General features: G+C 43.8%; 1 long non-coding RNA gene across 3 annotated transcripts in view; it reads left to right on the top strand.

The window, feature by feature from the left end:
• The first annotated feature begins 1,268 nt into the window (after window positions 1–1,268).
• The window catches only part of LOC147361053 (uncharacterized), a 46,159-nt gene continuing 26,200 nt past the window's right edge, over window positions 1,269–21,227 (top strand). Inside the window, exons 1-5 of one of the 3 annotated variants that reach the window (XR_015139661.1) lie at window positions 2,534–3,123; window positions 9,557–9,665; window positions 10,600–10,702; window positions 13,489–13,689; window positions 16,908–17,005. This is a non-coding gene — a long non-coding RNA (uncharacterized LOC147361053). Of the gene's footprint in view, window positions 1,960–2,533; window positions 3,124–9,556; window positions 9,666–10,599; window positions 10,703–10,902; window positions 12,258–13,488; window positions 13,690–16,907; window positions 17,006–21,227 lie in introns of those variants that run through there. The other 2 variants (XR_015139660.1, XR_015139662.1) reach the window with 2 other exon arrangements.

Below are 21,227 nucleotides of genomic sequence, written 5' to 3' on the forward strand. Positions count from 1 at the left end.
AATAAGCAGGGTGACAATATACAGCCTTGACGTACTCCTTTTCCTGTTTGGAACCAGTCTGTTGTCCTAGAACTAACACCCAAAAAAGATGTCCTTTTCATTATAGGGGACTGGAATGCAAAAGTAACAAGTCAAAAAACACCTGGAGTAACAGGCAAATTTGGCCTTGGAGTACAGAATGAAGCAGGGCAAAGGCGAATAGAGTTTTGCCAAGAGAACTCACTGGTCATAGCAAACACTGTCTCCCAACAACACAAGAGAAGACTCTACACATGGACATCACCAGATGGTCAACACTGAAATCAGATTGATTATATTCTTTGCAGCCAAAGATGGAGAAGCTCTATACAGTCAGCAAAAACAAGACCGGGAGCTGACTGTGGCTCAGATCATGAACTCCTTATTGCCAAATTCAGACTGAAATTGAAGAAAGTGGAGAAAACCACTAGACCATTCAGGTATGACCTAAATAAAATCCCTTATGACTATACAGTGGAAGTGAGAAATAGATTTAAGGGACTAGATCTGATAGAGTGCCTGATGAACTATGGACAGAGGTTTGTGACATTGTACAGGAGACAGGAATCAAGACCATCCCCAAGAAAAAGAAATACAAAAAAGCAAAATGGCTGTCTGAGAAGGCCTTACAAATAGTTGTGAAAACAAGTGAAGCGAAAAGCAAAGGAGAAAAGGAAAGATATAAGCATCTGAATACAGCGCTGACAAGCAGAAAAACCCAGAGAGCTTCACACCCACATTTTTATCAGAGATAGTGAATCACAAGCATTTCATGTCAGAAAGACTTAACACTGAAATAGCTTCTAACATCTCTCCAATGTTTTTATCACACTGTTTTATCTGGGCCTAAAAAAAAAAAAAAAAAGTTTAGATCTTGCTTTGCAGGGGGGAGAAAAGAAACATCCCAAATGCTTGTCATTTCTCTTCTTTGTCTGTGTGTCTGTCGTGCCTGATGAACAACGGGCTGCTCAAATGATGGCTCTTGGTGAGGTGGAACCAGCCTACCAAGCCTCATTCAGCCCAGTGTGAGGACAGGAAATGAGTGCATTGTTCTGAAGGCTGTTTGTTGCCCCATTGTTTCTCCGGCCCAGGCCTGTGTGGGACGGTTTGTACTCTGGCGCACACAGCGGCCATTATGCCCCCTGCGGCGCCCTTCATACAGCTGTGAGCGTCTGTGCCCGAGCCAGCAGAATTCACTCAGAAAGGAGCCACACCGAGTCAGGGCCCTCCTCAGCTCTGGGAACGATCTGGGCTCTCCCACGTTCCTCCTCCCACTTGGCCAAAAACAGGAAGCAGATTGAAGCCTGCTTGGATGTACACCCTTCTGGGCTCTTCAGAGGTGGGGCTTTTAGGTAGCAACTTCCAGTCTCCATGTGGAATCTCCATTCACAACTTGCCAACCCGGAGTAGGGACAATGATACCCAGTGACTGGAGGTGCCTTTCCCTCAAGCTGAGGGTCTAATCACTACAAAGCTCTGGGTCAGCAGTGGAGGGGCATCCAGCCTGGTCATTCGCACCATGATGGCTGTGAGTTTAGCCTGGTGTGTGGCTCGACAAAACTCTGGTTCTTTCAGGTTCCCTTGGGCCCACCTATCAGAGGACACCGTGTGGGTCATTGGAACAAGAAATACCGGCTCCCAGGTTGAACATGGGCAGCCAGGAAGACTGGGGCAGTGAGCTCCCAGACAGACATCCAGGCTTAGCAGCTGCAGCCACCCACTCTGTGTAGACGTGACAGCTTGTGGGCCCTCACATTGAGCCTGGGGTCAACAAGGGCAGCCCTGGAGACTTGATCATTCCATCTTAGTCACAACGCCTGCGTTGTTGGTTGATAAACACTGGTGCTTGAAGACTTGCTTGTATAACATGAACCAACCATCTGGGCTGTTCTTGGGACTGCAGTGCTGATCGTCAGAACATCTAGCACAAGGAGCCAAAAGGTAAACATTCCCATAAAGCATATGTGTGTGGATATGTATGTAAAACTGTGTGTATAGACTTATCAGTATCAATCACTAACAAACGCAGTTTCTCAGTCTTTGCCAACAAATTTCCAAGTGGGATGTAATTTAAAACGTGAGTTGAATAAATACAGATATGTAGATGTCAGTTCAGTGCCGCACTGGCTACATTTCCAGTTTTCACTGTTCGATGTCACCCTGTGGTTCATTCCCAGAACAAAGAAGGAAGTGAACTTGCCCACTTCCAGCCACAGAATGCTGCTTCTCTTGTTCACCAATAGAACAGAGTGTTAAGATATTGAAGGAAAATGCTACCCTGGGAAGCATTTATAGGAGTCTGTCACTTTCTCCTGGGACACTTATTCTTTTTCCAATCAAGCAAAAGATTCTCTTGATAATCAGCTTACCCATTTCTTCCCCACTCTTCCCTCCCAGCTGTTATTTGGAGGTTGGAAGGACAACAAAAATAACTTCACAGAGAAGACTAAGGATTACTCACTAATTATGTTCCCTTCCCACTCATCCTTCTTGCCAATCTTGAGTTTGGCCAACTTTTTTTTAAACATTAAAAAGCAGAAGGAGGAGAAGGCAGCAGAGAATGGAAACAGATGAGGCCTTAAATCAAACGTGTTAGCGTGGTCCCAGCAAGGTGTATTCTCTCATCTAGTGATTGGCAACCTGAGGTCTACTTGCTTAAGACCAGTGTCTAATAGCAGTAGATGGATCAGCCCCTTCAGGATGGAGGATGCACCAAACTAACATTAACTCTTCCATGCAATTATTGTTCTTCAGGGTTTCCAGTGAAAAACAGATTTGAACAAACACAATATAAAAACCTTCAATGAAAAGAAATCTGTGAAACAAAATTCATAGGAATGAGTCACTTGTTGAGAGCATCTTTGCAAAACACTTGGGACTTCCTTGGTGGTCCGGCGGTTAAAACTCCCGGCTTCCAATGCAGAGGAACACAATTCCTGGTCGAGGAATTAAGATCCCACGTGCGGTGCGGCCAAAAAAAAAAAGAACCACACTCTAAAGTGGAGGTCTTCAAACATTTTTGCTCACAGCTCACCTTTCCAAAGAATTTTGAAAAGCTCTGCACTCCCTCACCTGTTTTAAAGATAACTTCCACAATTTTTCCATGTAAGTATCCATGGTTGCCAAGGGTGTAATTTCCAGCAGATTGCAAATGTTAATGTTTTAAAGGAAGAGTACACATCACTTTGAAATGTGTCTGATGGAATCTAAACATGTAGACAACTTGATACTCATTTTCATCTGTTACAAAAAAAAATACATGAAAATTCTTATGTAATATCTGGAGATTGTATGTCCTTTATTTTAATTTTTTCCATCTGCCATATAATTTTGTCCTAATGAAATGTACTTTTATCCTTGAAAGTCTTTGATTAGTCACACTGTTAGGCTTCTCTGCAACAAAGTAGGTTTACAAACTGTGCTTCTGGTTGGAATTTGGGAGGAGGGTTGGAGATAGATTTATGGTCCAAGGGAGTGAAGCACCCCTAGGAAAGTGCTCACCAGGTTGCTTCAGCATCATGCTCAGTGTGAGAGGAGCAAACAGCATGGTGCCCAGGACCCAGGAGTTCCCGCCAGTCCATCCCCTGTGAGCAAACGGCGGCTTCTCAGCAGGTGAGGGGAGGAGGCAAGTAAAATTTGGAAGTGCAGCAGCTGCTGCTGCTGCTAAGTCGCTTCAGTCGTGTCCAACTCTGTACCCCATAGACGGCAGCCCACCAGGCTCCCCCATCCCTGGGATTCTCCAGGCAAGAACACTGGAGTGGGTTGCCATTTCCTTCTCCAATGCATGAAAGTGAAAAGTGAAAGTGAAGTTGCTCAGTCGTGTCTGACTCTTAGCGACCCCACGGACTGCAGCCTGTTACCTCGCAAAACTCTCTGTGAGACTTCAGGAACATGGACTTCCCTGGTGGTCCAGTTGTTGAGAATCCACCTGCCAAAGCAGGAGACACAGGTTCAATCCCTGGTCTGGGAAGATCCCACATTCCATGGGGTGGCTTAGCCCCTGCACCACAACTGCAGAAGACTGTGCTCTAGAGCTGGTGCTCTGCAACAAGAGAAGCCACCCCAATGAGAAGGCCACGCGCCGCAACTGGAGATTAGTCCCCCGCTTGCTGCAGCTAAGGAAAGCCTGCTCATAGCAACAAAGACCTAGCGCAGGCAAAAATGTAAAAAAACAGACTTAAGGCCCGTAAAGCAGCACTAGTTTGGCCTGAAGTGTGAGCGTGTGGCCAGAAAATGGGAGAAAGGTCTGTACCTGCTTTAGTGAGGCTGGTCCAGGGCATCATGGATTCAGTGCGCCCTGGGAACAGCCTGCATACCAGCCTCTGTAGCCCGGTTTTGGTGGTGGCTGCCCCATGGGTGTGGGAGAACCCACCCTGGAAGCAGCTCTAGGGCAACATCGCCTGTGGGCAGCAGCCCCATTGGCAGGCCCACAGTGACGGCCCTGACTGGGCAGACTCACCCCAACATCAGGCGCTGCTTCCCCAGAGCAGCAATGCCTTCAGCGGCTGCCTTGTGTCAGTGGCAGCTAATGGGAGCGCCCTCAACCAAGTATCAGGTCTTCTGCTCAACTGAGGTTGAGGGGCTTTGCTGCAACTTCATGGGCGATGTCACAGATGGCCAACACAGGAAAGACTTGTTTGCAAACCCATGTGAAATACCATCCAGGTCCCCCTCAAAAACATTGGTATGAACTTCCAAGAGTCCCAGACAAAAGTACTGCTTTTCACTCAACACAGCCCTCTTTTGGCCTTATAGATACTTGTGGCCTGGGCAGACTTGAGGTCTGACAGAATTTCTCCAAAACTTCCACTAGACCTGTCCATCATTACGTGATGAGAAGCAGCTTGGAAATAGAAGATACTGAGATGGAGGGTATAAAGATGGCATCTGAGTACAACCCAAAGTGCCCTCCAAGCTATGAGGGTTTGCCTTTACACAAACTGGGACTTTTCCATTATGGGCGATGACCCGATCTAATTAAGGGAAAATGGTGTTAGTGTAGGTCAAATCAATACAAAATAGTAAAGAAAAACAGAAGTTAGCCTGTTAAGGCATCCCTCCCAAATCTTACACAAAAGGAGAAAGAGAGGGGCATTTGTTGATAATCAACTAGAAGTAGAGAGATCCTGCCTGGAAAATAACCATGACCGTAATGGAAGGGCACTAAGCTGAGCTTAGTTTTATTTTCGGAGTGTCTGAAGTTCTCTGAATGAGAAGTCATAGAGGTGTGCCAAGTATCTTACTAATGCCAAAGTCTCCATCCTCTCTGCACAAAATACAGGGGGCGGGCAGGAAGAGAATCTTTGTGCTCTAGGAAAGATTTCATGCTGTAAGATTGAAGCCGTACTTCTAGCAAATCACCAGAGATTCAGAATCAGTAAGCAGCTGAGCCTGGCCAAGAATGTGTTCTGAAGAGAACTTGCTGTATCCACTCTTGAGCTCCCTTTGGTTTTTTCCCAAGAAGCTGAGAAAACCTTGCACTGTAATGGTTCTGGGCTGGGAAAGCATTCGGGTTCCTGAAAACAAGTCAGCATGGGTGTGTTCACGTTCCCAGAAGCCCCCAGACTCTGCCCCCCATGGACAGGTGACACCCTCAACCCCACTGAGCCTGGACAAGGCGATTCTTTGACTCTATGCCAGCGGTCCCCAACCTTTTTGGCACCAGGGACCAGTTGTGCAGAAGATAAGTTTTCCATGGACCAGGGCAGTGGGATGGTTTCAGGATGATTCAAGTGCATCACATTTCATTCAGTTCAGTTCAGTTCAGTTGCTCAGTTGTGTCCGACTCTTTGCAACCCCATGGACTGCAGGACGCCAGCCTTCCCTGTCCATCAACCAACTCCCGGAGCTTGCTTCAGACTCATGTCCCTTGAGTCAGTGATGCCATCCAACCATCTCATCCACAGCATTACACTTACTGTGCACTTTATTTCTGTTATTATTACATCAGCTCCACCTCAGATCAGCAGGCATCAGATCCCGGAGGTGGGGGACCCTGGTCCTACAGGATCATCGCCAGGGCCTCGCACATCCTGGTGTCACGCAGAGCCTGCCTGGCGAGGGGAATCTGGGAGAGGGGGTTTTGGACTAATAATCATGGGTAGCTGAAGAAGGAGGGAAGAATGGGAGTATAGGACTTCTGTGATCGGCAAAACAATTTTGTATGTCCTAATGTACTCATCTGCTCTGCGTTACAACACTGAGAAGTGTTTACTTTACAGATGAAGAAACCAAAGTTTATAAAGCTGTGAGAAATTGAGTCGGGGTAAAGTTGGAACTTGGATCTGACAGACTCTTGCTCCTGGGTGCTCTCCAACCCATTGCAGTCCTCCATAGGGAGAGGAGTCAAGGGGAGGTCCCCTGTTCCGTACGCTGGTCTCTGGCTGCCACGTGCAGGTCATCCTGCCTGCCAGCCCCAGCCTTGAGCAAGGGCTCAGGGCTGCAGAGAAGCCACAGTGAAAACTCATTTCTCATGAAAACTCCTCGTCCAGACCTGGAGCTGGTCATGAACATGTTGCATCTATTTATAGAATCAGATAAGGAAGGGGATTTCCTGAAGAGAAGGAAAAAGGAAACCTAAGGATGTCACGTGGGCACCCAAGGAGTCCCCTGGACCCTTTCTATTCACGTGTGGAATACTAGCTTCATCAGGCCAACTCGAACTTTCACCTTGGAAATATTGACAACAATTTACATAGAAAAGGAACAAGGTGGGGTCTTCAAATATGAGTCTCTCATTTGTCATTTGAAGCTTGGTTGCTAAGGAATCAGTTCCACATCTTGTGTTTGACCAACAGCTGTAACTCCAGACTGTTCAGTTTTGTTTTTCCTCTACTGAGTCTCTTTAAAACCAAAGTAACAATCCCAACGTCTTTCTATTTGTAATAACAACAAGCCATAATCATAGCTGCAAATTATATAGTAATTACTTGGTGGCTCAGTGATAAAGAACCCACCTGCCAATGCAGGTGACACAAGAGACGTGGGTTTGATCTCTGAGTGGGGAAGATCCCCTGAAGGAGGAAATGGCAACCCACTCCAGTATTCCTGCCTGGGAAATCCCATGGGCAGAGGAGCCTGGAGGGCTACAGTCCATGGGGTTGGAAAGAGTCAGACACAATTTAGTGCCTGGGCACACACACTACTGAATCTCTTTAAAACCAAAGTAACAGTCCCAACATCCTGCCATGTGAAGTAACAGCCATCATCATAACCAACAATTATAAAGTACTTACAACGCATGAGATATTATTTTAATTTTATTCCCACAATGACCCAATGATCTGGTTACTATTGTACCCTCATTTCAATGTATCCCCATTTCAGCATTTCATAGATGAGGAAACTGAGACATGAGTATCTTGCCCAAAGTCACAGGAGTAGAACCAGGATTCAAACCGCTGAGGTTTGGCCCCAGTGTAGGTACCTAACAAGTCTACAAGAGATATACTACAGTTGTCCTTCAGTATCCATGGGAATTGGTTCCAGGACAGCATACCCCCCAACCCCTGCCCCTGCAGGTACCAAAATTTGGAGATGCTCAAGTCCCTCATATACAATGGCTTAGTGTTTGCATATAACCTGCACTCATCATCCCATACATCTTAGGTATCATCTCTAGGTTTCTTGCAATATATAATACAATGTAAATAGTTGTAAATACAATGCAAATGCTATGTAAATAGTTGCCAGTGTGTGGCAAATATTTGCTATTGGAAATTTTTTCAAAGCATTTTTCATCCACGGTTGGTTGAATCCACGGATGCAGAACCTGGGGATATGGAGGGTTGATTTTTCTCTGAATTATAAGGGTTTCCCTAATGCTGCATCAGTAATACAGCACAGCTGTCTTAGCGTCATGATATCAGCATCTTCTTGTGCTCACTCGTGTCCGACTCTTTGTGATCCCATGGACTGTAGCCCATCTGTCTTCTCTGTCCATGGGATTTCCCAGGCAAGAATACTGGAGCAGCTTGCCATTTCTTTCTCCAGAGGATCTTCCCGACTCAGGGATCAAACCTGCCTCTACTGCATCTCTTGCATTGGGAGGCAGATTCTTTACCACTGAGCCACCTGGGAAGCCATCTTTCTTGCTTTTGTTTAAATTGTAAAGAAAGAAAGAAAAGAAAAGAATTCAGAATCTAGTGCCCTTAAGATGAAGTAACATCTGGTCTCTACAGTTAACTATCCTAATAATCTGTTTAGGTCAGATTTGCAGACTGACACTCAATGTGACTCCTGGCTCCGTACTCATTGATCAAAGTATGTAAAATAGTAGATGATTTCATTGTTAGCAAGCAAGTAGGCACTGGTGAAGATAGCAGTGGGTAAGACTTCAGGCAAGAGGGAAAGGCTGGACTTGATTGCTATCATTTATATCACTTGCTGCTGGCAGGCAAGGAGTTATGTTTACTAAAGAAAAGAGACAGGATATTCCTAATTCTTTGCTTTGTTTGGAAATGTTTTCTCAATAACTCCTTCCATAGCAAACTATCGCCATTTTTGTTTCAAAGACCCACTCTAAAAGCTCTTTAGACTTCTGGTGAAATATAGTGAGTTTAACACAAGCCTATACACCTAATAAAATGTCAGTTCTAGAATGTCAGGAATAAATATGTCAGTGGTGCAAAAGACCAAATGGATCATGTAACATCTCTTTAGATTTAAAAAAAAAAATGGGTAAAATGTGATGCAGAATGGAGACCCAGCCACCTAAACACCTACCTGCAAGAGTAAACGACAAAGAACAGAGCATCGGTTTGCCCCCAGGAGCCCTAGAAAGCCTGGTCTTGAGGTTATCGAGTATTGTGGAAGGTTGGTGAGGCAAGGAACTGAAAACATGGATGAAAGACTGCGTACACAGTGCGGCCGCTCTGCTTTTCTCTGTAACCAGACAGACTATCTACCCCCCATACACACACACACACACACACACACACACACACACGAAACAAGAAATTATCTTCAATCTGAGTCTCTTGATTTAAAAGGCCTAGGGCTTTGCAGGTGACTCAGTGGTAAAAGAATTCGCTTGCCAACACAGGAGACACAGGTTCAACCCCTAGGTTGGGAAGATCTCCTGGAAAAGAAAATGGCAAGCCACTCCAATATTCTTTCCTGAAAAATTCCATGGACAGAGGAGCCTGATGGGTTACAATCCATGGGGTCGCAAAGAGTCAGACATGACTGAGTTACTAAGCACACAGCACAGCACCTCCCACAAAGGACCCAGACCAGAATCATCCCTGAGAATTTTCTGAACATCAAAAACCAAGAGAAATTCCTTAAAATGTCTAGAGAGGAAAAATAAAAGCATTCACATAACAAGTATCAGGAATCAAAATTACATTGAATTTCTTCATAAGGATAGTAGAAACAAGGGGTCATTACCTTAAAAAAATAGGGATTTTTTTTTTTTTCTTGTCAAGAAGTACTATGCCCTATCCAAATGATCAGGGTCTTTTTAGATCTTGAAATCCTCAAGTGTTTTGCCTTTTGTATGTTCTTTCTCAAAAAAATGTTAAATTCTGTTTTTCAGAAAAACAAGGGAGAAAACCAAGAAATAGAAATTATAGGAACCAGAGGATCCAACAGAGGATGACAGCTGGACAGACCTAGAAAGAAGTGACCTGGGTAGGAATAGGAAGGTGGGAAGGCTCCAGGGAAAAGATCTGAACTTAAACCACAACGACAGTACTGGATTGTTTGGAAAATATAATCTAGAGGCATATTACAGACCTAATGGAGTAGTTAGAGTTCACGATCGTAAGAATTAAGAAAATAGTCAATAACTCCAGGAACATTTTAAACATTTGAATAAGAAGGGGAATATAATGATGCGATTCTACTTAGCTCAGCCAAAAAAGAACCACATTTACATAATCATAATAACAAACTCCAAATATTGATTTACTTAAAAACATAAATAGGAAGATATAACTCAGATATAAGTTGCATTATAAATTAGGAAGAATGGGAACTGCCGTTAGATTTCTAAAACTGGGTTCATAAGTTTTTTTGTTTTAGTAATTTTATTATTAAAAATTTTGTTTAGTTTTTACGTCGTATTGGGACGTAGCTGATTAGCAATGTTGTGATGGTTTCAGGTGAACAGCGAAGGGACTCAGCCACAACTATACCTGTGTCCATTCTCTCTCTAGCTCCCCTCCCATCCAGGCTGCACATAACACTAGACAGGGTTCCCTGTGCTAGACAGTCGGTCCTTGCTGGTTATCCATTTTAAATATAGCAGTGTGTACATGTCCATCCCAAACTCCCTAACTATCCCTTCCCCCTGTCCTTCCCGCTGGCAACCACAAGTTCCTTTTCTAAGTCTGTGAGTCTGTTTCTGCTTTGTAAGTAAGTTCATTTGTATCACTTCTTTTTAGATTCCATGTATAAGGGATATCATACAATATTTCTCCTTTTCTGCCTTATTTCACTCAGTATAAGAGATTGTCCTCGTAAGTTCTTTTACTAAAAGTTGAAATTAAGGATAATTCCTTAAAAGGCAGTGCGGATGTGTCATCCCAGACATCTAGAGTGGCAAGTGCCATGTTTTTGTGTTCTTAATCTCTGCAGGGGTTGCTACACAGAGTAAAATGAATGAAGCAAAAGACTAACACTTACAAGACAAAATGCACAAAAATTAGAAAAATCAAAAAGAGTTCGAAGACAAGAAAAGGTAACCTGCAGTTTATACTTGGCTTAATTACTGAAATAATAACAGTCTATGAGGGATTTCAAGAGATAGTTAAAGTAATTTGGAGGGTTTATTCTTATTCCATTTAAATATATCTATGTATAAAGGTAGCATCTTGTATATGTATACATATGCATATATATTTATAATAAGCTATTTCTGCTTTATTGACTATGCCAAAGCCTTTGACTGTGTGGATCACAATAAACTGGAAAATTCTGAAAGAGATGGGAATACCAGAACACTTGATCTGCCTCTTGAGAAATTTGTATGCAGGTCAGGAAGCAACAGTTAGAACTGGACATGGAACAACAGACTGGTTCCAAATAGGAAAAGGAGTTCATCAAGGCTGTATATTGTCACCCTGTTTATTTAACTTCTATGCAGAGTACATCATGAGAAACGTTGGACTGGAAGAAACACAAGCTCGAATCAAGATTGCCGGGATACATATCAATAACCTCAGATATGCAGATGACACCACCCTTATGGCAGAAAGTGAAGAGGAACTCAAAAGCCTCTTGATGAAAGTGAAAGTGGAGAGTGAAAAAGTTGGCTTAAAGCTCAACATTCAGAAAACGAAGATCATGGCATCCGGTCCCACCACTTCATGGGAAATAGATGGGGAAACAGTGGAAACAGTGTCAGACTTTATTTTTTTGGGCTCCAAAACCACTACAGATGGTGACTGCAGCCATGAAATTAAAAGATGCTTACTCCTTGAAAGGAAGGTTATGACCAACCTAGATAGCATATTGAAAAGCAGAGACATTACTTTGCCAACAAAGGTCTGTCTAGTCAAGGCTATGGTTTTTCCTGTGGTCATGTATGGATGTGAGAGTTGGACTGTGAAGAAGGCTGATTGCCGAAGAATTGATGCTTTTGAACTGTGGTTTTGGAGAAGACTCTTGAGAGTCCCTTGGACTGCAAGGAGATCCAACCAGTCCATTCTGAAGGAGATCAGCCCTGGGATTTCTTTGGAAGGAATGATGCTAAAGCTGAAACTCCAGTACTTTGGCCACCTCATGCGAAGAGTTGACTCATTGGAAAAGACTCTGATGCTGGGAGGGATTGGGGGCAGGAGGAGAAGGGGATGACAGAGGATGAGATGGCTGGATGGCATCACTGACTCGATGGACGTGAGTCTGAGTGAACTCCGGGAGTTGGTGATGGACAGGGAGGCCTGGCGTGCTGCGATTCATGGGGTCGCAAAGAGTCGGACATGACTGAGCGACTGATCTGATCTGATCTGATCTGATGTGTGTGTGTATATATGTATATTTTACATATATTCCAGAATGTTCACAGTGATGGATGGGTATTATGGTGTTGATACTGGTATTGTGAATGATCTGGAATTTCATCTATGTGCTATTATTGGTATAGTTAGGAAAAAACAGTTTTTAAATGAGTTCTTTTTATATAGATTGTGTTTTTTGTTTACTTTCCCTTTTGCATTTATAAAATTACAACATTTAGAATTGGAAGGGACAGGAGAGTAAATTAAGATGGTAAGCTGAGCACAGATTTCTAAAAATGACAGAAAGGAGATGACATGTTTAAAATAACAAACCCACAATATAACGGAAAAATAAGACGAGATATTCTTGGTGGACTAGAAATAAGGAATTCCTAAACAAGAGAAGGCAGGCAGGATTGGAATGATACAGGAAGATGTTTTTAAAAAAGCAAAAGTCTATTGTAGAAGGAAGAAGTCATTGGGGAATGCTCCAAGCCTCCAACACCAAGCTTGGAGGTGGCAGTTATGAGAAGCAAGAGGGGAGCCCAGAGGCTGATGGAGAGGTAACTGGTTACCAAAATAGAGTAGGAGTGGTCAGAGGGGATCAGCCTTGATCCCCTCCCTGCCTGTAGGCAGGAACAATGAATGAGAGCTTTGGAAGAATGCTTTGGAAACATCCAGAATGGGGAATCTCTATGCCTAGAACATTGACTACTGGCACAGTGTGTCCCATTTCTGCTAGAGAATAGTTGGAAGCAAGAAAGTATTCATGGGGGACTCCCCTGGTGGCCCAGTGGTCAAGACTTTGCACTTCCACTGCAGGGGAAGAGGGTTCAATCCCTGGTTGGGAAACTTAAGATCCCACATGCCCAATGGTGCAGCCAAAAAGTAAAAAATTATAAAAGAAACCATTCGTAGACAGGATCCAAGGAGATTCCAGCTACAAGGATGAGCTTCCAGCTAAGAAAGGTCAATCATTTGAAAACAAAGCAATCCTGCAGTATCCTGAATCATCGTACCAAACTCAAAAAGTGAAAGTACCACTAGAAGAGTGTCCTCTTCTGAGGACAGGGACCTTCTTCTGAGGGTAATCTTGTGAGAGAGAACGGGATATAACATCCCTGAAACCAACAGCACTTTTTTAAAATGGAAATTATTAAAGGCTTGGAAATAAAAACTATGATGGTCAAAACAAGAATCTGCAGGATGGCATCTGTATCTTCCTTTCTACTGATTTCCTGACTGCCTCTTCATGGACAGGGAGCTAATCTTATCAAGCAGTCTATTCCATTGCAAGCGAGCTCAAATTTAAAAGCTGAGCAGTTCTCTGTTAAATTGAATCTTGTCTCTTTGCTCTCAAACCCTTTGGTCCCAGGTCCTCCTCTGGAGCAAAACTAAATTGACTTCTTCGTCTGCAAGAAAGCCTTTCAAATATTTGCAAGCATTTATTATGTCTGTCTCTTTAGTCTTGTTGTCTCCAAGTTAAAACAGTCAATTCATTCAACTGTTTTTATCTGACCGTTTCCAGATATTCTTCTCCTGCTCTTGATTATTCTCAATACCTAGGATAGAGGCTACTTAAATCAGGTCTGGAGTCACACAAGATGTTTCAGATGTGGCCTAATTTTCCCACAGCAATATTATTACTTCCTCTGGTTACTCAACTGCTATTAATAACATCTAAGCTGACATGAGCATGGTGCTTTCCTTGAAGAATTCCAGGAAATGAGTAAGTAGGTCTGTTTCTCTCATGTTTAATATCTGGATCTCTCTAGTAAATATTTAATAACCAAAAGTTTGGCTTCAGAGATTATACTAGATGCTGTTGGGATTTCAAGAATGAATGCCACATAGTTGCCCTCTGGAAGCATACAGTTTAGTAGGAAACTTAAGACACATGTATAAATAACCTCCAATGTAGAAAGTGTAAGAAATGGTGGAATAGGACAGATACGGAACTAGGGGATCCAAAGGAGATATATAATCTAGAAACAAAAATCTTTCCTGATAAAAATGTATCTCAGGAAGCTGAGGGCAGAGTTCTCATTGCCCAGGTTCCTTGATCAGACTTTGCCTTGTGGTCTCTTCCAGGTACCAGCTCAGTTCAGTCCTCGGTAGGGAGTCCTTGTTATTCATTTTCTGTTTTTAAAGTTTTTATTGGAGTATATTGTGCTTGTGCTCAGATGTGTCCTACTCGTTGCGACTCATGGATTGTAGCCCACTAGGCTCCTCTGTCCATGGGATTCTCCAGGCAAGAACACTGGAGTGGGTTGCCATGCCCTCCTCCAGTGGATCTTCCCCACCCAGGTGTCGAACCCGCATTTCCTGTGTCTCCTGCAGGTGGATTCTTTACCACTGAGCCACCCGGGAAGCCCTTATTAGAGCACAGCTGCTTTACAATGTTGTGTTAGTTTCTACTGTACAGCAAAGTGAATCAGCCGTAGATTTACATAGATTCCCTCTTTTTTGGATTTCCTTCCTACTTAGGTCACTATAGAGCATTGAGTAGCATCCCCTGTGGTATACAGTAGGTTCTCACTAGTTACCTGTTTTATACACAGTAGTATATATGTGTCGACCCCAATATCCCAATTCATCCCACCACCCATTTTCCCCCTTGCTATCTTTTTTTTAAATTTGGGTTTTTTTATTTGGAGGATAATGGCTTTACAATACTGTATTGGTTTCTGCCATGTATCAACATTAATCAGCCATAGGTATACATATGTCCCCTCCCCCTTGAACTTCCCTTCCACCTCCCACCCCATCCAACTCCTCTAGGTTGTCACAGAGCACAAGGTTTGAGCTCCCTGGAAAGTGAAAATGTTAGTCACTCAGTCATGTCTGACTCTTTGCAACCCCATGGACTGTAGCTTGCCAGGCTGCTCAGTCCATGGAATTCTCCAGGCAAGAATACTGGAATGGGTTGCCCTTCCCATCTCCTTTGAGTTCCCTGGATCATACAGCAAATTCCCACTGACTGTTTTACATATGGTAATATTTATGTTTCAGTGCTACTCTTTTTTTTTAAGTCTTTATTGAATTTGTTACAGTATTGTTTCTATTTTATGTTTTGCTTTTTGTCCACAGGAGGCATATGGAATTTTAGCTCCTCAACCAGGGATAGAACTTGCACCCCTGCATTGGAAGGCAAAGTCTTAACCACTGGGCTGCCAGGGAAGCTCCCCCCTACCCCGCCCCAACTCCTTGTTGTCTTAAAAAAACTAAAAATAGAACTACCATGTAACCCAGAAATCCCACTCCTGAGCATATACCCAGGGAAAGCCATAATTCCCTTTTTATTCTTATTGTTTCCTCCTAGGCTGGAAAATAGTCTGAGAGGCCTGGGTTTAAGAATGAGCCTTTCCAGTGAACTCATCCCTAGGTAAATGTCCAAAAATATTGAAAGCAGGAACTCGAGTAGATAACTTGTCCAACCATGTTCATTGGAGCATTATTCACAGTGGCCAAAATGCAGACGCGACCCAAGTGTCCATCAATGAATGGAGGAATAAGCAAAGTGCGGAATATTTTTCAGCCTTAGAAAATAAGGACTTCCCGGTGGTCCAGTGGTTAAGACTCCATGCTTCCACTATAAGGGGCATGAGTTCCATCCCTGGTTGTGGAACTAAGATCCCACAATGCCAAAAAGTAAACTAAAAATAAATGATAGAAAAAAATTTTAAATTAAAAAGGGAAGTAATTCTGACACATGCTAAAACATGGGTGAGCCTTGAATATATTATGCTAAGTGAAATGAGCCAGTTACAAAAGAACGAATACTGTATGATTCCACCTATATGAGGTGCCCCCCAGCAGTCAGTTCATTGAAACAGAAAGCAGAATGGTTGGCAGGCAGTGGAGCAAGGTGGGAATGGGAAGTTGGTGTTCAGTGGGTGCAGAGTGTCCGTTTTGCTGGATGAAAAGGGTTCTGGAGGTGGATGGTGGCGATGGTTATACAATAACATAGCTTTATGTGATGCTGCTAAAGTTGACACTTAAAATGATTAAGACGGTAAGGTTGTTTTGGTAACTTATTTTATTTATTTATTAATTTTGGCTGTGCTGGATCTTCATTGTTGTGCATGGATCTTCATTGCTGTGCATGGGCTTTCTCTAGTTGCTCTCCTTGGGCTTCTCGTTCTGGTGGCTTCTCTTGTTTGGAGCCTGGGCTCAATAGTTGTCACACACGGGCTTAGTTGCTCCATGGCCTGTGGGATCTTTCTAGACTAGGGATCGAACCCATGTCCCCTGCATTGGCAGGCAGATTCCTAACCACTGGACTACCAGGGAAGTCCCCAAATGGTAAGCTTCATGTTATGTGTATTTTACTACAATAAAAAAAGTGTCTGCATCTTCTTGGGCCTTAGATATTATAGCATTCAATTCTTCATCCCTTTTCCCGACTCTGAGCCACGGCTTTGCTCTTCCTTCTAAGGCCTGTGTTACCTTAGAGGTAGTCCCGATGCAGGGCTGCCTCAGGGCTGCTCTAACAGTAACCAGTTAACCAGTGTGTTCCCAGAGCAGGGACTTGTCTTCTGGGACCACAGCCAACTAACTCATGCTGGAATCTTCTAGGGCTAGACTCTCTTGCTATGTGGGGATCTCATCTGCCCACAAACCTGCCTGGAACAGCCCATCAGTTAACCAAGAGCATGCTTGGCTTTGGTCTGGCCTGAGCCTGAAGTGAAGGGTCTCTGCCCCACCCCTGCCAATCTAGCATTTTCCACAGAAACTCATTTTGAAGGAGGCTCTTTGCCCAGCATCCCACCCTCTATTTTCTGGAGAGGAACCCTTCTCAGAGTTACCTACTCAGGAGACAAGCCAACAGACTTGAAGAAACTGAAGTGATAGTGTCGTAAAGAGCAGTCTCTTAATTTATGTTGACAAAAGTTGTTTAACGTGATGCTTTACAGTTTATGATTATTTATTTATGATGCTTTACAGTTCACTAGAGACTGCCCACAATTCACTCAATAGGAGGCCATCAACAGATAACCTGAGACGTTGCTCACCTCTCAGCTGTCGAATCCTTACGAGGAAGGGTGAGTCTTTTCAGGAAAGAAGAGTTATTCACTAATCATTGATATTGATGGGATGATTACATGGTGTGTTATAATAATAGGGTTATGATAATGAGTCTGTGATTGAGTGGAAATCCACTGGTCACAGGTCCGTAAACATTCTGCTTTTAAAAAAATATTTATTTATTTATTTATTTTGGGCTGTGCAGGGTCTTTGTCGCTGCACACAGGCTCTCTTTAGTTGCAGGGAGCGGGGGCTACTCTTAAATGCCGTGCACAGGCTTCTCATTGCGGTGGTTTCTCTTATTGAGCACAGGCTCAAGGGTGCGAGGGCTTCAGGAGTTGCAGCACAACTTAGTTGCCCCAAGGCATGTGGGATCCTCCAGGATCAGGGATGGAGCCCACGTCCCCTGCATTAACAGGATTCTTCTTCCTTGGACCACCACGGAAATCCAGCATTCTGCTTTTGTACGAATACTGTTTCACCACAATATTATAGACCCCAAAGCAATTATATCTCCCAGGTATCCAGGGAGCCCACAAGGGCATCCCATGGGCTGCATTGTATCCCCTCCCCCCAAATTCATAGGTTGGACTCCATACCCCTAGTACCTCAGAATCTATTTAGAGAGAAGATCCTTAAGGAGATAACTAAGGTCAAATGAGGTCACTAAGGTGGGCTTCATCTGATCTGGGTAGTGTCCTTATGAGAAGAGGAGATTAGGACACAGACACGAAGGGAAGCCCACAGGAGGGCAAAGGGAGGAGATGGCTCTCTACAAGCCAGGGAGAGCTGTCTTTGACACCTTGATCTTAGACTTCGAGCCTTCAGAATTATTAAGCCTAACAGAATTAAATTGCTGCTGCTTAAGCCACCCAGACTGTAGTATATTGTAATGACAGCCCTAGCAGTCATACCCTCCATCACAGCCAGTCCACTCCTCTGACGCCTTCATAATCCCATTCCCTTTCGTGACATCATAGCCAAGACATTAGGACCGAACTGCTTGGATTCACGAAGGAGCCAAAGGAACACACAGCTCATAAATCTTCCTAACAACACAGCATACCTTAGGAAGAAAACAACAACAACAACAACAAAATATGGTGGGAGGAGGTGGGGATGTACCAAGTCTATTAAAAAAGCATCTTTGTTATTACTCATATTTCCTCCCAGAGTAGAGCTCTTCCCACTTAGGAAGGCTTCCCAGCACAGGCACTGTTGCACTGAAAGCTGAAGAGCCAGGCATCTATTCGCCACTGTTGCAAACAGTCCACTGAGATTGTGCAACCTGTAAATAAGGAGCTCACTTTGATTAGAATGTACATGAACATGAAAACTCCCAAACTTCTATCCCAAAAGAAGGATGCCATTTCCAGCAGCCAGAGAGCGTAGGTGGTTAGCTCGAGTTCTGCTTTCTCAAAACGTCTGCCTTGTATTTCTCTTCCCTTCACAACCACCTTCAACACATCCCAGTAGAGGAGCCATATGGTCACACCGCCTCCTCACCCTGGCCGTGCCAAGATTCACTTTTGCTTCTTCGGGAAACATTACAGCCCCCAGGCTGAGATGCCTGGAATATGAATCTTTGGCTTAAGCATGATTCTGGTGCCATGGACCCTACCTATCGCCCAAATTTTCTCGCCAGGATTGGGAAGTGTTTTCTCAGCTTTTCCCTGATTTCTTAAGCTCTGTGCCCCGTGTGCTTTATCTGCTACAGCCCCCCCCCACCCTGCTCTGGATTTGTCCATGGCTGCTCTGCTGACACTTGGATATTAGCTTCCACTTCTCATCTGCTCACCTTTATGGTGCCCAGGAGTTTTCCCAGTTGAGGGTTACAAGCCTGTCACAGGTGCCCCGTAAACAAAGACTACCTTTCGAGACACAGTAACAACTCCTAGGCCGAACAAACTCTTTGCCCCTTTAAAAAAAAAATCTATTTAAATGCCCCATATCTGGCCAACATTTGAATACTTCTGCCTTCTCATCTTACCAAAGGAATCTTTGTGCCCAACTCAGTGGCAAAACAATTTTGATTTTTTTTTTGCATTTTTCTTTCTTTTTTTAATTAATTTTTTTATTAGAGGATAATTACTTTACAAAATGTTGATATTTATTGAAAGCCAGGAGACTTCCCTGGTGGTCCAGTGGTTAAGACTTTGCTTCCAGTGAAGAGAGTACAGGTTCGATCCCTGGTCAGAGAGCCAAAATCCCACATGCCTCATGGCCAGAAAACTAAACATTAAACAGAAGCACTGTTGTAAAAACTTCAATACAGGCTTTAAAAAAATAGAATCTTAAAAATAAGAAAGCTGGGCAAAAGATTCCTCCCTAATGTTGTCTGCCACTGATAGCAGACCTGAGTCCAGCGTATGTTCACACTGGAATATATGTTATACCATAGCATTCCAAGCATCAGAAAACATCATTCACAAAACATAAACTTAAGGCTAAGAATGCTGCTTCTGACCTCTGTTGGGAATCACTGCTTTCTGTCGCTGGGGGTCAGTTGAACCAGCATAATCACCTTTCTTTGAAAGTGACACTCATCTAACCCTCTCACCACCTCTTAGGCTAGACGATAGGTGAGCTTCTGTCATTTGGTCATTTTTGTTCCCATTTCCTCTTTTCCTAGTTGGCCACCTACATGCTGAATCACCTAGGATTCTGGGATGCTTTTCTTTTTTCCTCCATCTTTCCACACTTAGGACTTTCTGATTGCGCCGTCTCTATTTGCCCAGAACCGGAGGCTTGAGTGTGCAGAGCTGTTTGTGCCCAAGGCTGTGCATTGTATGCTGGGAACAGGGTGGACGCTGCAGGTCCCCGCAGCTGCCCTAAGGAACGCTAATTGCCTGCTGAAAAACTGAGAAATAAAAAATGCCCCAAGGACGATGCCAGACCCACTGAAGGATAGAATCCTTAAAGCACAGCTCCAGAAACTTCAGTCTTTTAAAGAAAACAGTCTTTTCTCTCCCCCCCAGTTATTTTACTTCCTTTGGCTTCATCCTGTTCTCTTAGACCATTCTAGGATCTATCCTTCCCAGACCTGAACAAGGCATATCAAGCTAACACACACGCGTGCGCGCGCGCATACACACACACACACACACACACACACACACACAGCCCAGAATCAAGGTCTCTGCTGTTGTCAAGTTCAGGATTAGCTGGAAAAGCCCTGCCTTTCTGGTCTTGTCTCCCTATCATGAAATGCCATTTTCCCCAGACATTCTTGTAATCCATGGCCATTCACCAATCAGAAAGCCCAGTGGGGTGATATTTAATTCATGTCTGTCAATCACAACACAAAGAAAAGTCCTTCAACTGGCCACTGAGAGAATCCTCTGCTACAGAACAAAGAGTCCGTGGGGATCTGTGGTCCCAGCCTCGCCTTGCACTCAGGGGCGGACCCAGCAGCGCTGCTGGCCCTTGCCTGGTTTCAGAATAATTGTGGCTTTGGAAGCAGCTAGGCAGATTAAAGAGATTAAATCCACAGCGCGTCCCTTCGACACAGTCAGGGGAGAGGAAGATTGGGACTTTCATGTTTTAGCTCTTCAATCGCAGATCAGCATGTCCTTGGCACTGGACCTCTGCATCGAATCCAAATATTTGAATTTTAGAGTAATCGCCGTCGCCCAGCCCTCTGCACGGGTGGTTGTAGGAGCTCCGTGGTTTTTACACTGACATATCAGCAAAACAAAGCGGCTGAGATACGAATCTAGTGCATGAAAATGAAAAAGCTTCACTTCCCCGCTTTGCATTTATCTTTGGAAGTTAGAGGGATATGAATAATAAATAAATGAAATGAAACGCTTCCGTGGCAATTGTGGGTAACACAAACACAGGATTCGAAGGCAGCAGCTGGACAACAAAGGAACAGTGCCTCAAGTTCAAGATTAGCTCACCAAAGCTTTTTTTTTTTTTAAATTCTCCAAAACAGTCACGTGGAAGTGCAGTGCGCTTCCTCCTCTCCCTGCTTCTCCTGTACCAGTCTTGGAATCAAAATGATCTTTATGTTGTCACTACCTGTCGGGACTTCAGCTGAGGCTCCTCGGTAATGCAAGCCACATATCTTTTTACTGCAAGGATCCTTTCAATGTATCTTACGTATTATTCATTCCAGATACTTTCACATTTGTTCACTCAGTTTTAAGGAAGGTGAGGGATATTTTAGCAGTCCTTTTCTGGGCTCGTTTTACAACTGGAAAAAAAAATGCAGTAAGGGAGGGTGATTTAGAAATA

The sequence above is a fragment of the Bos grunniens genome, chromosome 13, assembly GCF_055505025.1.
Source record: "Bos grunniens cultivar Pamir isolate PY7600 chromosome 13, Bosgru_T2T1.0, whole genome shotgun sequence".
NCBI lineage: Eukaryota > Metazoa > Chordata > Mammalia > Artiodactyla > Bovidae > Bos > Bos grunniens.